The sequence below is a fragment of the Carassius carassius genome, chromosome 16 (assembly GCF_963082965.1).
Source record: "Carassius carassius chromosome 16, fCarCar2.1, whole genome shotgun sequence".
In the NCBI taxonomy this organism is placed as follows: Eukaryota; Metazoa; Chordata; class Actinopteri; order Cypriniformes; family Cyprinidae; genus Carassius; species Carassius carassius.
Window position 1 is genome coordinate 6,296,046 of NC_081770.1, and position 18,244 is coordinate 6,314,289.

The window sequence follows — 18,244 nt, forward strand, 5'->3', positions numbered from 1 at the left end:
AAACAGACAAACACTTCATGAGTCAACTGTCAGCTTTCCTCACAACGGAGAGCTCAGACTCAGATGTTAATAAAAAAACTTTATATTATTCATACACCAGACAGTTGAGTATCTAGAGTACAGTCTGCATGTGTACACTGTGTGTAGCGTGTCATTTAGGATTTCATTTGGATAGAAATGAAATCCAAAAGACGGCCATTTAGCTTTATTAATGAATCAAAATGAAAGTGTGTAATGGTCAACAAATGAACTACTGTAAGTGAGTTTGGATAGTTCTATGATTACTGTTATTTGGGGGAATTATGAAAGGATTTAATTTCATATATTTGTGCTGATGTCTTCAGATCACCTGTAAACTGACACTTAAAACTCATTTCATGACTGAGACATTAAGATAAAAAATCAAAGAAACCTGAAAATATTAAATAAATCTAAAACATAATAATAAACGTTTTTTGAGCAGCAAATCAGCATATTAGTATGATTTCTGAAGATCATGTGACACTGAAAACTGGAGTAATGATACTGAAAATACAGCTATGATCACAGAAATAAATGTCATTTTAATAAAAATATTTCACAATATTACTGTTTTTGCTGTATTTTGGATCAAATAAATGAAGGCTTGGTGAGCAGAAGAGATTTCTTTAAAAACATTAAAAATCTTACTAATCAAGACATTTTGACTAGTAGTGTATTAAAACACAATTTCTAAAGTGTCTAAATGTCAAAATTATTAATGATGATGAGTTCATTCAGAGACACACAGACACGTTCACTTCTGCGTTCAGGGGATTCTGTGCAGATAGATATAAGTCCTAATATTAACGTCAGGGACGTGCACAGACATTTTGAGGGGCAGGGGCACAAGTGAAATAAAGGGCACTTCTCATAATGAGTTTTATATATATATATATATATATATATATATATATATATATATATATATTAACGCAACTCTGACTTCCTTTTAAAAAAAATATTTAAAAAGTTCATTAATTTTATCTTCCTCAAACTCACGGAATTGTTTCGTTTTCAAAAGATGTCTCCAAAATAATCAGTTCACAGAAACCATGGTCTCCTTAGTATTCACTAGGTTTATAGAGCAGCAAAGGAAACCATTCCACAATGTACATGTTTTGAAAACATTTTCTATGCTACTAGTTTCAAGTATATATGAAGAGTTCAGATGCAAAAGCCTCTAAGTGCCATCTGAAATTTTCTTATGAGCTTTTTTTTTCAAGCTCGTATTTAAGTTCAGTAATTTAACTTAAATGACAATTAATAGGTAATTTTCATTGCCAGTAATGTGAAATAAGTGAACATAAACATACAAGCTTGATAAAAATTATCATTATTGAAGGAAATTTCAGATGGCACTTAGAGGATTTTTCATCTCAACTCTTCATATTTAGAATAACCTAAATAACTGCATCAAACAGAGGGGCGTATTTTACTAATAATTTGTTTATTTTTGCACAAGGCACTACATCGTTTTAATTATTTTGGTGTTATCAGAATACATAACACTTTAAAATTAAACTTACCAAAATAATTGAGTAAAAATTCAATAAAAGCCAATGTCATGTATGTATTTGTGGTGGTATGGAATACTATTTTATAAAGGTTTTGAGGAAATAAAAAAAGTTAAATTACATAAATAGTTAATTTATAAATATTGTTATTTTTAAAGTTTAATGTTAACTTATTTCTACTCAGTTTTATTTATTAATGTACCAGATGCAGTTACTCAGATTTACTACATTTTTTAGAGTGTATCCTCCATCTGTTTGCATCTGTAGATTTCTTCTAAATTCACCAATTTAGATTTCTAAATTTCAGGGGGAAAGACTCCTGATGTAAGTCAATAACTGGGGACGTTCTGTATGCAAATTAGGCGTCAACTAGTTAAAATGCGCACATTTGCATCTATTGACAGGGAAATGCAGGTAAATAGGATAAACAAAATAACTAAAGCATATCACCTGGTGGTGATACATGCTTATTTTATTAACTTATTTTATTACATGGCTTGGTTGAATTCCAATGTAGAACGCGGTCTGTTATAACCAACAGACCGCTGTGCGGAGTATAACAGAGCGTTGCTTGAAAAACAGAGCGTTGCTATGGACTCACAGGATTCTAACCGTAGACAAAGAGTATAGAAGTAACAAGAGGCGAAACTCAATAGAACGTTCCATAGCAACAAACGCACCCATGCTGCAGCTCCGCCATCTTGGACTGAATGCAACACAGCTGTCATAGAATTGAATGATACCGGTTCCAATTCAAAAGCGGTTGAGGGAATTAAATAGTAGTTTCTAGTTTTTAATATCTCTATAGCAGACATCCCATGTCTCTAAAATGTGAAACACAACTTGTTCAGATTTTTTGCTTTCATTTTCTTGCAGTTATAGAGTAAAATATATTTATATATATATATATTATTTTTTTATATATATATAGAATATAAATAATTATATTTTTTAATTTGTACATTTTAATAAACTCAAACTTATATAACTTTTTTTCTGTTTCACTTTTCATAATTTATTTCACTTCAACAATAACCTAGCAAATGTCTTCTTTAAAACAAGACTTATATTCCAAAGCATTCTTGAATTACAATAAAAATAATTTTCAACTGTTTTTAAATGTTTTAATCATTTTTAAAGTTTTAAAATTGCTTGTTTTATTTTTGTTATTATTTTTCTTCATGATTATTTTACTTTATTTTATGTAAAGCACTTTGAATTACCATTGTGTACGAAATGTGCTATATAAATAAACTTGCCTTGCAGACATAATGTTAATGCTGCAGTGTATACTGTAGTTCTGCCAACGGTAAAGCCGTTGGTTCAGTCCAAAATGGCGGCAGCGCGATAGCAGCGCCATCTAGCGATTGTTGTCAAAACTGCAACGGGGTTTCGCCTCTTGTTACTTCTATACTCTTTGCCGTAGAGACGGAGCGGACTATTTTCTTTAGCGGAAGCAATACAATCGGGAGAGGGAGCGCTTCAGAACTCCTGACCTGATATTTAGATACTATATTTCAATAAATATATTTGTTTGACAGGGAAGCTGTGTGCAAACAGAAATATATATAATTTTTCAAAAGTAAAAAAAGCATTCCAGAAAAAAGGGCACTTTCTCCCCAGGAATAAAAAGGGCAGGTGCTCAAGCCCCCTTTCATGTCCATGTGTGCACGTGCCTGATTAACGTTATGCTGTATAAATAACGAAGCGTTTAATATAAGAGATAAATGAAGAGTTAAATCCCGTTTATTAAAAACCTGCTATCAGATGCTTCATTAGTGGCCGGGTTTCTCGACAGCGATTGATCTGAGAGTTTAAGAGCGTTTTCTGAGTCATTTTACGATCTTTCGTTATTGATTCACGTGTGTTTCCCAGAAATGCACTTAACACAATCGCAGTATCTGTGCTTTCAGAGCTGCTTAGAGTCGCTGTCCGTTTGTCAAGTGCTGAAATCTCATCTTATAGAGTGACTCGTGATTGTAGCACACGCTCGTTTACTGAAATGTTCATCTAATGCTGTGTTCAGACTCTGTCAGCAGATTGTCATTTGACTGACAGCTCCTGATCAATGTGGAAGCAGACAAATATCTCCAAATGGAAAAATGGAAAAAACTCGGGTTTATCTTTGCAACAATACCCTTCACAAGGTGTTCAGATGAAGAAAAAAAGATGCTAAAGCTCCAGAAGAAGGACACAGATTCAGTTCACATTACATACAGAACATACAGAAGATCAAAAAAAAAAAGGTAAATGTAACTTGTTTATATCTGTAGACACGCTGTGATAGATGTGTGTGGGATTAATGGGAGGATTATATCTTAAGGTTACTGAAATATTTCAGAAAACATATTGTAAAGTCATCAAAGACATGAGAAGACATTTACAATTACCCATAGAAGGTAACTCAAACAATACAGCTACATTTGTTGCAAATATTTTATGTATTTATTTATTTATTTTTGTTCGCTCCCTCTTATAGATATGAAGATTAGTAAAATATACATTTATACAATGGCCATGTCTCTTTTAAAATAAGAATCGTTTTAGAAATATTGTTCCATTTAATGCATTAAAATTATTCAAATGTTATATTCACTTTCCTTCAGTTGGCCATATATTCAGTCATAGTTGGCAACATAAGTTTTCAATATCATTAGGATATACAAATATTAATGATAGTATTTATTTTTGATATAGTGATATAATATATTTTGGAGATGAATATTTCTATGCATTTTTTTTACTACAAGTGAACTATTTACCATTTCCACAGTCTTTAAATTGTGATCTAAAAGAGTTTGTTGTGTGATTTCCTCTAGTGGACAACATTAGTATTACAGCCTTCATCTCTTCATTTCTGCTGCTCTCCCTGAGCAGCAGAAACTCATCAAACTTGACTTATTTACTCAGATGTCTTGTTCATGTGTATGAATTTCTGAGAAATTATGGATTCAAACACTGAAACTGATCTCCCTTTATAACTTTAAACTTGTCATGTTTAATTGTTGCAGCTGAAATTGACATTTTGTGATCACTACATCATGTTTGTTTCCCTCCTTCACTTTCTAGGTCTGTGATACCATACTCTCACACACCATGGACCAGTTCTCCTTCACAAACACCTTGTTAGTGTCACTGTGCTTCAAGCAGACAGGTTTGAACAGGACACAATGGTGTTTCCTGAAGATGCACTGAGCAGGACTTTGAAGGTCTATCCAGAGCTCAGTGAGAGTAAGCTGAAGACAGAGCTTAGTCTCATCTACTGCAAGGAAGAGTTCAGAAGCTCTCGTGCTGCTGTGGACCTTCTCCAGCTGTTTATGGAGAACAATCTTGAACAAGATCCTCATCAGCACACCCATGACCACAGCAGAAGTGATCTAAGAGCTGCTTCTCAAGCTTGAAAATAATTTTAGTCAGGTTGTATAATGGCTAAACCGATCAGAATTATTTTTGCTCTAAATTATAATCGTAAAGTTTGTTGTTCTTTGAGAAATGTACTTTTGTGTTTCAGGTATTGCTCTTTCACCAGTAAACACAAAGCAACAGAATGTGGACTCATACACATGGTTTATTTAATCTCATGTAATGTGCTGATTTATTAGGCTTTTTATTATATAAAATAACACCAAAGACTTATGCACTCAGTCTGTCTACATTATGAAAACTGGTGAAACAAAGAAAAATATGATAACAGTGAAATTCCTAATAGTTATTCCACTATTTCCAAATTGCAGCATTGCATTGTCAGCGACAGCATTTGAAGATTGATTTATAAAAATCATTTCAGGTTTAAGAAGTGTTTCAACATTGCATCAGCTACTGATGAACACATTGATTTTTATTTGAATCATCACTCTGTAGTTTATTTAATCATGTATTATTGTGTATTTGGAAGACGTTTGTCTTTCAAACACATTAAAACACTCAAATTCACAAAGTTTTGTCATCTGATCCTCTTTCACCAAAAATATTTACTTGAAGTACCCCTGAGATTTAATATATATATATATATTAATAATTATCACATTTGCATGTTCATGGTTCTCTGATGTTGGTTATGTCCACATGACATGCAGGTAAACAATTGAAATATTAAACTTTTTTTAGTAAGATTTTATTTTATTTTGATTGGTTTTAAAATTATTTATTTTAATGTATAATTTTTTATGATTTAATTAATTAGCTTTTTATTAAAGTCACAAACCCTAGTTTGGGAAGCCTTGATGTAATGTTTAATGTTAATGTTGTTAATGTTTAACAAATGGAATATATATATATATATATATATATATATATATATATATATATATATATATATATATATATATATATATATATATATATATATACATATATATTTATTAGGCATGGGCCGGTATGAGATTTTGATGGTATGATAACCTTAAGCAAACATATCACGGTTTCACAGTATTGTTGTTACAGCTCTGAAATGATTGCGAATCATGAGTCAGTTCGGGAGTTCGAAGTGGGTTCGCAAATTATTTGAGGAAGTTTGGGGATCGCGAATCATTTGAATCAATTCGAGAATTTGGAGTGGGTTCGCGAATCATTTGAGTCAGTTCGGGAGTTCGTAGCGGGTTCGCAAATAATTTGAATCAGCTCGGGAGTTCGTAGCGGGTTCGCGAATCAATTGAGTCAGTTTGGGGATCGCGAATCATTTGAATCAGTTCGGGAGTTCGTAGCGGGATCGCGAATCATTTGAATCTGTTCGGGAGTTCGTAGCGGGATCGCGAATCAATTGAGTCAGTTTGGGGATCGCGAATCATTTGAATCAGTTCGGGAGTTCGTAGCGGGATCGCGAATCATTTGAGTCAGTTTGGGAGTTCGTAGCGGGATCGCGAATCATTTGAGTCAGTTTGGGGATCGCGAATCATTTGAATCAGTTCGGGACTTCGTAGCGGGTTCGCGAATCAATCGAGTCAGTTTGGGGATCGCAAATTATTTGAATCAGTTCGGGAGTTCGTAGCGGGATCGCGAATCATTTGAGTCAGTTTGGGGATCGCGAATCATTTGACTCAGTTCGGGAGTTCGGAGCGGGTTCGCGAATCATTTGAGTCAGTTTGGGGATCGCGAATCATTTGACTCAGTTCTGGAGTTGGTAGCGGGATCGCGAATCATTTGAGGCAGTTTGGGGTTCGCAAATCATTTGAATCAGTTCGGGAGTTCGTAGTGGGATCGCGAATCATTTGAGGCAGTTTGGGGATCGCGAAACATTTGAATCAGTTCGGGAGTTCATAGTGAAAGTGACGTGACATTCAGCCAAGTATGGTGACCCATACTCAGAATTTGTGCTCTGCATTTAACCCATCCGAAATGCACACACACAGAGCAGTGAACACACACACACACACACACACTGTGAGCACACACCCGGAGCAGTGGGCAGCCATTTATGCTGCGGCGCCCGGGGAGCAGTTGGGGGTTCGATGCCTTGCTCAAGGGCACCTAAGTCGTGGTATTGAAGGTGGAGAGAGAACTGTACATGCACTCCCCCCACCCACAATTCCTGCCAGCCCGAGACTCGAACTCACAACCTTTCGATTGGGAGTCCGTCTCTCTAACCATTAGGCCACGACTTCCCGGGTTCGCGAATCAATTGAGTCAGTTTGGGGATCGCGAATCATTTGAATCAGTTCGGGAGTTCGTAGCGGGATCGCGAATCATTTTAGGCAGTTTGGGGTTCGCGAATCATAGCTGTATATGGATAGGCATTTTTATCTAATTTAGTATCTAATTCTAATTATGTTTTCCACGCGTGTTTAGGTGCGATATGGGAACTCGTATTTTTTGTTTTAAAAAATGTGTTATTTTATTTATATTTATATTTTGTTTTTGAGCAACATACAGAATATTAGAAACAGAATTAGTTTTTTTTTTTTTATTTGTTTCCTAAAAAGAAAAAAATAAAGACTGACATCTTTATTTAACCTAAATCTGTTATTACCGTTATTTAATTTTTGTTATATAATTCATATACATATAATTTATATAATTTAATATCATTTAGTTATACAATAATAATCATACACATAATTTGATTTAATAATGACCCAATTTGAAGCTAAAATAGAATGTTCTGACAAGCTTTGTGAAATTATATATATATATATATATGTATATATTACTCTTTGTATTTTTATGTCAATATGGTAGAATATTATCCTATTTAAATCAAGTTAGGTCAAAAGTAATCTAAAGTAGTCTGATTAGATTACCTAAAATGTGTAATGTAATGGATTATGTTACTAACTATAATTATTGTCATGTAATTTGGAATCAGTACTGGATTACAGTTTACATAGCTAGGCTATTTTAGTTCCCCTCACTCCACAACAATCCTTTCAATTAACAGTATTTAGAAAAGAAGAAGAATTACAAATATAAGAAGCTATAGCAAAACAGACGACAAGCCAAAACTAATTAATTGAAGACAAAATGAAACTGAAACCATATAAAACATATACATATTTAAACTGCGCAGTGTTTCTGTATTTTATTATGATAATGAAGAGACTGCATTGTTATTTATTATTTATCTATTTATTTTTATTAATTTTTTTGCAGTGGAACTGTGGAAGCAACTTCTCATTTTAGTCAAAAAGATCATCGTAACTGTAAACGGTTTCCCCTTTATATGTGCACATTCACAATAAAAACAAATCTTTATGCTATAAGCCTAAAGAAAAATAGGATGACTCTTTTTGTTGTCTGGTTTCCTTTTGCGCAGCACATACTAGGCTACTTGTTGCACAGTTTTTTGTTCATTTTCTTGATTTATTAAGTAACAATGTATTTCTCGTATAGGCCTATTTCTCACAGAGCTGCAGGTGCGTGATGTGATATGAAGATTGTTTGCTGCTTTTTGTGCATGTAAAATGAATTCCCGGGAAACAAATGTTAGTATTTTGAATAGGTCACAGACACTTATCCTTTCTAATTTAATTCAATTCTAATTTAAAATAATCTTGTCAGTTAAAAGTTAATAATCTGTTGACGAGCGTCGCTTGTCGGTTAGGAAAAATAACCAAAAATAACATCCCTAACACACGCATTAGCATACAGGTGACAGTTGACCAATCAGAGCGTCAGGGAGAAGTTGGAGCGTGGGGACTTATTAAAAGTTCCCAATGCTTCAGGAAAAGCTGCATTTTGAAAGAGTTTTGCTTTGATTAACCACGACAAACAATGAGCCAATTGTTCCTGTGCAGTGCTTGCCATCTCCTCATTAGACATGATTCTACATGGATTATGATCATAATAAAAAAGTTTTTGTTTTCAGTATGTTTTATTTCATTAAGTACTAAGTTAAAGCTTTCTATAGATATATTTATGTCTGTGAGACATGTTTTCGCTGAGTTTCGGTTCATTTTTGTAAAGCACTTCTTTTCAAGACCAGACGGCAGAAAGCGCTTCATGTTTGTTTTCTTTATTTTATAAAAGCACAACATTTTGTTGATATTGTGAGTGAGCAAAAAATAAAAGTAGACCCTTTACAGTTACAAATGAATCACTCTCAAGTAATTTCATGCAAGTGATCGCGCTGGCGCCTCCATGTCCTGCAAACCACACATAGCTTCCACTCTCTGCACAAACTATTGGATATAGCACACATTTATCTATGTTTAACGTTTAAATATTGTTATATGCTTGAACTCTTTTAGTATATCTATAGATCTTATTTTAGGCAAGTCGTGATGATTTGAGAAGGATAAATTGATCAAACATATATGATCAGCTTACTGTCTGCCACTGTCCGCTTGGTCATTACTTTAAAAAACAAAAAATAAAATTTAACAAACAAAAAAATGCTCCAAACATTTTTCAAAATTAACTTAATAAAAAAAAAATCAAACATTGAATAGTTCTCACTACAGAAACATGGGTTTGTGTCCACATTTTTTTAATGTAGATCGTTGTACCTCATTTTATAAAAATGGTCATAATTTTGCATAGTCTGCTTTCACTCACATTTCTCTGATTTATATTTTATTTATTTATATTGTAACGCTTTTACTTCCATTTCAGATCTGATGGAGGAGAGTGAAGAGCAGAAAAATCATCACGGCACAACCAGCGAAAACACTCGCTCACAGACCGAAAGAGTTTCTTTACTGAGAAGAAGAAACAAGAAAAGTTTGACCTGCACTCAGTGTGGAAAGAGTTTGTCAAACAAATTTACTCTCAGTGTTCACATGAGGATCCACACTGGAGAGAAACCGTTCACGTGTGATCAGTGCGAGAAGAGCTTCACAGATTTAGGAAGTCTGAGGAATCACGAGAACATCCACACCAGAGAGAAACTGCATGAATGTGATCAATGTGGAAAAACATTTGTGAGAGCTTCACACCTGAAGAATCACCTGAAAGTTCATTCAAAAGAGAAACCACATTCATGTTCTTTATGTGGAAAGAGCTTTTCAGAACTGGGCAATTTAAAACTTCATCAGAAGATACACACTGGTGTGAGAAATCATATGTGCTTTGAGTGTGACAAGACTTTTACTACAACTCAACATTTAAAACTGTACCAGAGGATCCACACTGGAGAGAAACCTTACAAGTGTTCACACTGTGACAAGAGATTCAGTCAGTCAGACCTGCAGAGTCACCTGAAAGTTCATTCAAATAGGAACCACATTCATGTTCTTTGTGTGGAGAGAGTTTTACACATCTTCAGAGTTTAAAAGTTCATCAGAAGATACACACTGGTGTGAGAGATCATATGTGCTTCGAGTGTGAGAAGACTTTTATTACAGCTACACATTTGAAACACCAGAGGATCCACACTGTTTCACTCAAACATCTACTACACAAACACACTAAACACATTCAGAGTAGATCATCTTCAGATCCAGCACAAGGTAACAACTTTATTAATCCCACAAGTGACAGTTAGCATAGTAGCATCATGACAAACACAAGATATCACATAGAAATACAGAAAACACAAGTAAAAACACAACCTAACATGCTTCATAAATAAATTTGTTAAAAAAAATTTATTCTTGTCTTTTCTGAGGTAAAATATTGTGACTATTCATAAGCCGTTTGTCACAGTGTCTGGGTTGTGTCCCTGGGTTTCCACTAGATGTCCCCCTTTCTCACAGTGTCTGTCACCTTATCACTTCCTGTTCCCTTATTTGGTCACCTTCCTCCTTGTTAGTATTGATTGTTCCCCACCTGTCTCCTGTTCCCTCATTATCCTTCTGTGTATTTATACCCGGTCTGTCTGAGTCTGTGTTACGGAGTCCTTGTTTAATGTCCTATAGTTATTCATGTCCGTCGCTTCTTGCCTTGCTTTGCCTTGTCTTCGTGTCTTGTTTATGTTTGATATTCTGGTTTTGACCCTGCCTGGACTGTTTACCCCTTTGGATTACCCTTTAATAAATGACTTACCTGCAATTGGTTCTATCTCCGTGCCTCATTCGATCCCTGCCGTGACAGAAGGACTCCGTCACACTAGGAACCAGCGGTATGTCATTTTTCCGTTCCCCAGCCAAGATGGCGGAGCGGCGAACCAAGTACCTTCGGTTGATCGCCCTCCACCAAGAGGGCAATGAAGTGGGTGCCCTGGCTCAGGTGTTCTGGTCCCTGGCCGAGGGCATGGGCTACAACGATGCGGCCCTCAAGGACTATTTCAATGGCGGGCTGGATGATCCAGTGTCTCATGAGGAGATGGCGCAGTTAGAGACACTGGAATTCTGGGAATTCGTGCGCTACCTGCAGCATCGGCTTCGGTGGGATGACCCAGCCACTTCGGTCTCTTCCGGCGGGGTGGTCGTCAGCCCAGCACCACTGCCCAGGATGGCAACCAGCCAAGCGCCACAGCATAAGATGGCCGCTAACCCAGCGCCAATGCCCAAATTGGCCACCGTTCCAGCACCACAGCCCAAGATGGCCGCCAGCCCAGCGCCAATGCCCAAATTGGCCACCGGTTCAGCTCCACAGCACCAGATGGCCGTCAGCCTAGCGCCACAGCACCAGATGGCCGTCAGCCTAGCGCCACAGCACAAGATGGCCGTCAGCCAAGCGCCACAGCACAAGATGGCCGCTAACCCAGCGCCAATGCCCAGATTGGCCACCGGTCCAGCGCCACAGTACAGGATGGCCGCCAGCCCAGCGCCAATGCCCAAATTGGCCACCGGTTCAGCGCCACAGTACAAGATGGCCGCCAGCCCAGCACCACAGTACAAGAGGGCCGCCTGTCCAGAGTCATGGCCCAAGATGGCTGCTTGCCCAGCGCCGTTGCACAGGATGAGAGCCTGAGTCAGGGCTAGTCACCACGGATCCTCCAGAGACTAGGCTGGTCACCGTTGACCTTTCAGAGTCAAGTCAAGTCACCGGTGATCTTCAAGGACTGAGTCAAGTCACCGGTGGTCTTCAAGGACTGAGTCAAGTCACCGGTGGTCTTCAAGGACTGAGTCAAGTCACCGGTGGTCTTCAAGGACTGAGTCAAGTCACCTCTGATCTTCATGAACAAAGGCAAGTCACCATTGATCTTCATGAGCAAATGCAAGTCACCAATGATCTTCATGAGCAGTGTCAGGCCAGCACCAATCTTCTGGAGTCCAGTAAGGACACCAGGGGATTACCAGAGTTTTGTTGTCCCATTGATCCAGCCGCACGGAGGTCTGCTCCGCCTTGGGGGGCTCTGGTCCTGACCACATGGCTGTGGTGGTCTTCTGCTCCGCCCTGGGGGGCGCTTGCCCTGACTACACGGTTGTGGTGGTCTTCCGCTCCGCCCTGGGGGACTCTGGCGTCGACCACGAGGACGTGGTGGTCCTCTGCTCCGCCCTGGGGGGCTTCTGCTCTGACCACACGGACATGGTGGTCTTCTGCTCCGCCCTGGGGGGCGCTTGCCCTGACTACACGGTTGTGGTGGTCTTCCGCTCCGCCCTGGGGGACTCTGGCGTCGACCACGAGGACGTGGTGGTCCTCTGCTCCGCCCTGGGGGGCTTCTGCTCTGACCACACGGACATGGTGGTCTTCTGCTCCGCCCTGGGGGGCGCTTGCCCTGACTACACGGTTGTGGTGGTCTTCTGCTCCGCCCTGGGGGGCTTCATGTTGTTTTTTTCCTTTGGTTTTTGTGTTAACGTCTGTCCCTGTTCCTTTCTGTTAGTCTGGCCCTCCGTCCCTCCCCCTGAACCTCCTCCTGTCCTCCTCCCTCCTGGTCTTTCTGTGTTGTGTTTACATTCTAGTGCCTGTTCCCCATGTTTTTCTTTTCTGGCCCTCCGTCCCTCCCCCTGAGCCTCCACCTGTCCGCCTCCCTCCTGGTCTCTGTTTTGTGTCTGTCGTGGAGCGTCTGGGAGCCGCTCCGTAGAGGGGGGGTACTGTCACAGTGTCTGGGTTGTGTCCCTGGGTTTCCACTAGATGTCCCCCTTTCTCACAGTGTCTGTCACCTTATCACTTCCTGTTCCCTTATTTGGTCACCTTCCTCCTTGTTAGTATTGATTGTTCCCCACCTGTCTCCTGTTCCCTCATTATCCTTCTGTGTATTTATACCCGGTCTGTCTGAGTCTGTGTTACGGAGTCCTTGTTTAATGTCCTATAGTTATTCATGTCCGTCGCTTCTTGCCTTGCTTTGCCTTGTCTTCGTGTCTTGTTTATGTTTGATATTCTGGTTTTGACCCTGCCTGGACTGTTTACCCCTTTGGATTACCCTTTAATAAATGACTTACCTGCAATTGGTTCTATCTCCGTGCCTCATTGGATCCCTGCCGTGACACCGTTTGATTGCTGCTATAAATGCTTAGTTAGAAAAAGTATAAGTTTAAGTACATTCATTATTTGTAGTTCACCAGCCACTCAATAATTGTGATACGCTTTGTGCTTTGTCGCTTTTATTATAACACAAAATCTCATCTTTCCAGTTCTGTTTAAACACATAAAACATTTGTATGATAGTATTATGATATTCTACATGAATGAAGTAATATTCACAGTCATGTCTGGTATGATCTTAATTCTCTCAGGGCGACTGCTACAATGATCTCAATCTTACAGTTAATATAAAGAAGGTAAATACAGATCCTGAGAGTTTAGAGATATTCTGCTCACTGTCGAGTGTGTGTCAGGTCCCAGGGTCTTTAATGTGAGTTACCATCTGTCCCCAAAAAGATGTAAATGATCACGTGATCAATGCAGCAGTGTTTGCTTTGGTGTGAAGTACTTCAGGAAATGTTGTAAGAAGATCCGGATCCTTCTGTATCCAGATGAGCTCGTAGTGTGCAGTGTGTTCATATACACTCCATACTCACTCTTAGATCTGTCTTTGAGAAAGTGATGTTTTCTTTTGATTTGATATCTCTGAATTGGCTCTGTAATTGGTATAATACATATTTACCTGACTGATAATAAATTGTGACATTTGAAATGATTCTGACTTAACTAGAGTCAGTAATCTCAGAGTAATTATGTGAAGAGTATTACACCACAGTAAATCTCCGCTCAGGTTAGTAAACAGAGCCATTACTCGATGAGACGCACGAGTGCTGGATGATTACTGACCTACAGCAGCGATAACATTACAGGTTTAAAACCAAGTCATTGGGCGCAGAACCACCATCAATATGTTTGTCTAATGAAGACACAGTTGTGTAATAAAAGAAGTGAAATTGTGTGTGTGGTATGAATTAATTTATTCAAATTCATGTCAAAACAACTGTAAAACAAGACTTTCACAGCTTTATATTAATTGTTGAATGATTGTTGAAAAACAAAAAAAACACGACCTTTTCACAACGTGAAAAAAAAAGGTTTTACAACGTTGTTGTGTGTGCTGGGTAATAATGCTTTTATTGAGTCTGATGAGGTGAATGGTGCTCCTCAAACTGAAAGATGCATCCTAAAATTCAGATGATCAATACCTGCGCGCTTTCTTTCAGTTTATTTCGTGAATTTAGATGTGTGCAGTCTTCCGTTTGAGAGACACCCATGGATAAGATCTGTTGAACTGAAAAAGGCTCTGAATCAGGAGTCGATTATTCCTCTTGATTCAATCGATTCCTTTGGATTCGACTCTCGATTCCCAACGCCTCAGAATCCATCTAACCTGATATTTTACATTCCTCAAAACAAATATGTCTTAGTTGAGCTTTTAATGACAAATATGAACATTTATAAATGTTTTAAACAAAAAATTGTAAAAAAATAAAACAAATAATGGTAAATAAAAATGATAGACTAATAATTAATTGGATGAAGTACTGCTTGAAAAAACTTTTTCAGTGTATATCTGCCTCTTATAGTTATCTTCATCTTCTCAATAACAATCCTGAACACTTTAATCCAAATTTGACCTTTGTTTGGTTTAAACACATCTTCTCTAAGCATCATATCTTTTATAATATCATTAATACTCTGCTTCACAATGGTGAGGTGCTGCCTAAATTTCTGCCGTACTCATTGAATATCTGTCCATGTGAGAACAGATAAAGGTCGATCTCTCTCATCTCTCACACTTTTTACAGTCTAATGATTGAGATTCGAGTCTCAAACAAGATCTTTCTTCTGTGTTCCTGGGGTTTCTCTTCATCAGATCCAGAAATGTCTCGGTCTAAAAGCACATATATCTACATCACAGCAACCAGAGATGATAAATTCAGAAAATAAGATGAAAATAACTGGGCATTTTCTATTTGTATGTAGAAACTGAAAGTTCATTGTAATTAATTGATTTCTAAACTAATTCAATGAATCATACATTTCATATATCTTAATTATTCATCATAACCTACAGAATAACTGAATAAATCATTCAATCTGAATTCATATACTATTGCTGTAATGAAAGAAATGTAATGAAATTCCTTCAAATAAAAACAGGACTGTATATGATTCTGTTATATAGCATATAATCATTACCTTTCAGACTGATATGTTTGTTATTAGATATGATTTGTCTGTCATTATTCATTAACCCTTCAGAGTAGTCAAATGTATCAGAAGGAGGTGAATGGAGCAGATTGAGAGGGAGAATGTGAAGAAACAGCAGGTGGCGCTAGTGCACTGTTTTAGTTTGGGATCTGCTGTTAGAAGGAAGAAGAAGGAGAAAGCAGGTGTGTTTGTGCTTCACATTCCTGTCCAGTTGGTGGCGCTGATGCACGAGATCTGTTGTTAACTGGACTTTGATTTTCTCCAAGATGAAGTCGTGTCAGGTGACAAACATCAATCGTGGACATTAAAAGCCAAACAGTCAGCAAGATATTCGGTTGGGAGCGAGGCGCGCAGTAAGCTGGGAAGGAGAAGCTTGTAGACGACCCAACCGCGGAGAAACGAATCACAACGTGGGACCTATGGAGGAGGATGGCGGCGACATCAGCAGGACGTGATCGAGGAAATAGTAATCGAATGAAAGCGGGAAATTCAAAAAACATTGGAAATACTGTTTTGGGAGCGGTTGAGCACGACTGCTTCGTGAATGGATCAGACGTAGGTAGGTGGGCGGAAATGGATTACAGTGAAGAGAAAGAAGGAAATGAGGGAATATTGAAGGGAGAGGTTTCAAAAAAGAGAGTCAGTCAGGTAAAAGGGAATAAAAGAATAAGGAATGAAAATGATGAGAATTCGGAAAGTGAGGAAGAAGAACATGAGCGAAATGAGAAGGAAATACATGAGAATTTTATAGTCATAATAAGATTCAATGAAAAAGATCAAGAAAACATGAAGATAATCAACCCGTTTGTATTAACAAAACATCTGGCAAGTAAGATAGGGGAGATCTTATATGCTAAGGTCCTAAATGATGGAAATTTGTTGGTCAATTGTGCAAATGAAGATCAATTTGAGAAAGCAATCAAAGTAAAAGAGATTGGAAAACTGAAAGTGATAAACACACGGAGGGTGGGAGAACAAAATGGTGGAAGATGCAAAGGAGTGATCACAGGGGTACCAATGAATGTAGGAATGGAAGAACTTAAGAGACATCTTAAAGGGGGGGAAATAGTGATTGCACAAAGATTAAAAACTACAAGAGAAGGAGTGAAAAAGGATAGTGAAACGGTATTGATTGAATTTGAGGGGGGAAATATGCCAAAAAAGGTATACCTAGGTTATATGAGCTACCCAGTGAGAATGTATGTACCAAAACCATTGAGGTGTTTTAACTGTCAGAGGTTTGGACACATAGCCAATAACTGTAAAGAGAAGAAGAGATGTGCTAGATGTGGGGGCGAGCATGACTACGGAAAGTGTGGAGCAGGAGTGCAACCAAAATGTTGTAATTGTGGAGGAAGCCATAATGTGGCTTATAGAGGATGTGAGGTGATGAGACAGGAAAATAAAATCCAGAAAATAAGAGTTGAAAGAAGGATCACTTATGCAGAAGCAGCAAGAGTGTCAAGAGTACACAATAATATCACTATAGAACAAGCAGAGTTGGGGGTGGAAGAACAACAACAAAGAACAAGTGACAAGATTTATGTGGATAAAAAGGACTTGGTGACGTTTATTGCAGGAGTGATAAACAGTACAGCTGAAGTTAAATCAAAAAATGATAAAATACAGCTGGTTGTCAAAGCAGCAGTAAATCATTTAGGACTAGTGGGACTGACGTGGGAAGAAGTGAGGGAGAACCTCACCAATCAGTCAAGCCAGGAAGCACCATGTATTGGTTAATATTAATGGTTATCATCTTACAATGGAATGCAAGAAGTTTACTGGCCAATGGTCAGGAATTCAAACATTTCATTAAAGACAGGAAAATAAATCCAGATGTAGTGTGTATCCAGGAAACTTGGTTAAAGCCAAATTTAGAGTTTGTGATTCATGGATTTATAGGGATAAGAAATGACAGAGAAAATGGGGGACGGGGAGGAGGAGGATGTGCTACGTTTATTAAACAAGATGTTCCATATAGGGTACTGGAAAAGGGAGAGGATTTAGAATACATTAAGGTAGTAGTGTGGGAAAGAGGGGAGGAAGTGGTTATAATAAACTACTATAATCCTTGCAAAAGGTTGGAAGTAGATAGGTTATTAAGGATACAAGGAAATAATAGAAACAAAGTAATATGGTGTGCAGATTTTAATGCTCACAGTAAAATATGGGGGGGCTCACATACAGATGTAAATGGAAGGGTAATAGAAGATTTGATGGATGATAAGGAATTGGTGTGTATGAATGACGGAAGAGGAACAAGAATAAACATAACAACAGGAAATGAATCGGCATTGGATATTACATTAGTGTCTAATCCCTTGGCTGGAATAAGTAACTGGCATGTTTGGAGCGATACTACAGTGGGCAGCGATCACTACCCAGTATCATGCTCAGTGGGAGAGCGAGTGGAAATAAGACCAGGTGAAGGAATACCAAAATGGGGTTTTAGAAGAGCAGATTGGGTAAAATTCCAGCAATTAAGTGAGGAATCATTATCAAAGATAGACATTTCTGGCAATATAGATGAAACAAACAAACAAATAACATCAGCAATTATTATGGCAGCAGGTGGATCTATTCCAAGGAGTAAACAAAGGAGGAATAAAAAAATGGTACCATGGTGGACAGAAGAGTGTCGTCAAGCTGTTAAAAACAGGAATAGAGCATTTAAACTAGTTAAAAACACCCATAACATGCAGCATTTGATTCTGTATAAAAAGGCACAGGCTAATGTGAGAAGAACAGTGCGTCAAGCTAAAAGGGCAAGTTGGAGGAACTTTTGCAATGAAATAGGAAGAACAACGCCTGTT

General features: G+C 38.0%; 1 pseudogene; it reads left to right on the top strand.

The window, feature by feature from the left end:
- Positions 1–9,567: 9,567 nt before the first annotated feature.
- Positions 9,568–10,456, top strand: LOC132159058 (gastrula zinc finger protein XlCGF7.1-like; annotated as a pseudogene).
- Positions 10,457–18,244: the final 7,788 nt, after the last annotated feature.